Genomic DNA, 2,967 nt, shown 5'->3' with positions numbered 1-2,967 from the left:
AAATAAGACGATTGCTCTATCAATGGTGACTCCTTGGGAGCATGGTTGGTGCCCTTATGGTCCGATGGAGGAGGTATCAGGAGGTGTGTGGGCTGGGCTGCTGGTGTCGCTGCTGAAGAAATCTACCAGGATCCTCTGTCTAAGTACATCATGACTCGGTCGCCTGTCTGCTAAGAAGGTCTCTCTGTGTCTCCTAGGAACAATCCGAGGCATCTCTGATTCCCAAACTCCATGACCCTGCGTAACGGCCCAAAACCCTCTTGGAAGAGGTAGTGATATCTCCCTCGAATCTCATAATAGACTGCACATTGGCAAATGTAGTGCTTCTCTGTCTTTGCCTCTTGGTAGCATAGTTGACAAATGCGGTCATCCGAGATCTGATGCACATATCGCTCTGTCTCAATTCGTAGCTGATGTGATGAGGTCCGGATCTGTCCAATGGCACAGCGTATCCCATGTGATAGGTGTACATCCATGTACGCCGAGCGCGTGATAATGAGCCATTTTCGTGCCTAAGGACTCAAGGGGACTAGTCCATGTCCTCTCTATGTCCACTCTGATGATATCCACCCTAACCACGCGGTTCTGCTCTGAGCCGGTGAGATCCAAAAATGGACAATCCATGCTATATTGAAAGGGTGGGAGTGTCTATCCGCAAACCATGATCTCATTTGAGCATACTAGCAAGGAGTATCTCCATCCTCTACCAACTGTATGGATGAGGTCAATGCCAATCAGGAGTACCTCTGCTGAGGGAGCTACCATAGCTGTTGTAAAAAGGTAACTGCCTAGAATAGGGCCTCGGTCACTACTGGTGCGGCACCCAACTCAACCGAACAATCTCGTGGTACTGATGAGAGAGAGAGAGAGAGAGAGAGAGAGAGAGAGAGAGAGAGAGAGAAAGCTGTATTAACGTCTACTAGAGGCCGAACTCGACCTATGAGACAAATCAATGTACAATTGTCAATGTCCTCTGGATGTGAGAAAAAAGGACAAAATAAACATGAAATAAACTATGAAAGTACTGAGCTAGTGGGGGGGGGTGATGGATGGAGCACTACTGTTAAAGGCTCAGTATGCAACCTATATGCGTAGGGTATACAAGAATGCAATGCAGATGTGTCTAGCTCTAGCCAGTATCATAATGGGGGTGTAATATGCGATACATAGGTGATGGCGAGGCAAAAATCCCTTGGAGCATGATCTCCGGGTTTGAGTGTAAGTGAGCTAGCCGCTCTTGGATATGGTGCTGATGTCAAGCCTGTATCTTTGTAATCTCCCTCTGATGAAGTTTGAGAGAGAGGAAGTTATATTAACATCTTCAAAAGACTTCAAGGGTATATGAGACCAAAATGATGTAGACATAGTGTCCATGGAATCCTATGATGGATGAAATGAGAAACAGTAACAATAAACTAAAACTAAATTTTGAAAGCTAAGATCTCAGACTCTGAGATTGTAGATGAGAAATCTAGATCGTACTTTGGTAGGTATAGTACAATAAGTGATGGGATATGAGAGAGCTGAATAAAATAATCTATCAAGATCTTGGTGTTAGATATGTAGTAGTACTACATTGTGAGGTTATGCATGTATACCACGGGCACTTTTGTTCCATTGGGTCACCTCATCCTGGGTTTAGGGCTATTTTTCATTTTGTACTTAATTGTACCTTGAGCTCTTGCTTCTAGTGGACTAGCCTACACACTCCCTACCCCTTGTGTTCTCTTTAATTTGTAGATATTGAGTGAGTGAGTGTTTGAAGCTTTTCTTTCATCAAAGCTAACAATGGTGTAAGAGCAAGGCTTTTCCATAGCTTTCTTTTTGGTGTTTTTTCTACACTGTGTCCATGCTCTCCATTCCTTGTTTCTTTGGTTTTCAAGCTTCACAACTTTTCAAGCTTTCATTGCAGGTGGTGTCCTTGCCTTTAGCAATTCTTTGCTTTGTGGAGTTTTTACATCTTGCGTGCAAACATCACACAGTCGGGAGTGGTCGTGCAATCAGTAGCTAAAGCTTAATTAAACACGACACTTGGGTGTAGGCAATGCAGCTCGAATCTCGCACGCGATAGCTCACGATTTGTTGATTCCGTTGTTGTAGTTCCGTCGATTGCAGCATCCAAACTTCTGTCGGTTGGCTCGCTCTCTAGTTGCTCCACTTGCTGCTGCAATTGCAGGTTTTAAGAATCGTACGACTTTTCGCAATTCTGCAATCGTGCTCCGCTTTCCAATTGTCCGTTTTTTATGATCATCTACAACTTTTCCCAATCGCTTGCAGGTTTTCTTCAATCGTTCAACTGTATGGTTCACCAACCAATCGTTGCCAGCTTCTCCAATCGTTGCATAAAGCAATCGCTCTGGTTTTCCAATCGGGGATTCTTCAATCAATCAATCAGTCCAATCGATGATTGTACTTTTTTCAATCGTCTGATCAGTGTTTTTCAATCAGTCGTCTACAATTGTCCGTATCGCGATTGGTGGTTCTCCGATCGTCCGGTTGTACTTCTCTAATCGTTCGATCGTACTTCTCCAATCTTTTGATCGTACTTCTCCAATCTTTCGATTCTCCTATAGTTCGATTCTATAGTTCGATTATACTTCTCCAATCATTTGATCGTACCTCTCTACTCGTCCCATTGGGGACTCTTGTCGTCCGATCGGGGACTCCAATCCGTAAATCTGGCTAATAGTTTCTAGCAACTTTCTGAACAGTTCAATAGTAGGTTGACATTAATTTAAGCTCCATTTTCGCATCTTTTCTTCTCAAATTTCCCAACAATCAAATATGGCCAAATGGCCAACAAGTATGCAAATAATTTGTTTGGTATTCTTTCCCAAGAGGATAAGTTAGATAGGTCAAATTACTTCCTCTCGAGTTTTATGGTTAGAAATGTCCTTGTTGGAAAGAGCCTATGGGATCATGGTAGTGTAGACGAACTTCGTCTTGGGCATAATTGCTCCTACTACT

This window comes from Cibotium barometz, chromosome 10 (assembly GCF_041138505.1).
Source record: "Cibotium barometz isolate CiBa-2024 chromosome 10, ASM4113850v1, whole genome shotgun sequence".
NCBI lineage: Eukaryota > Viridiplantae > Streptophyta > Polypodiopsida > Cyatheales > Cibotiaceae > Cibotium > Cibotium barometz.
The sequence above is the reverse complement of the archived record's forward strand: the minus strand, read 5'-3'. Positions refer to the sequence as shown.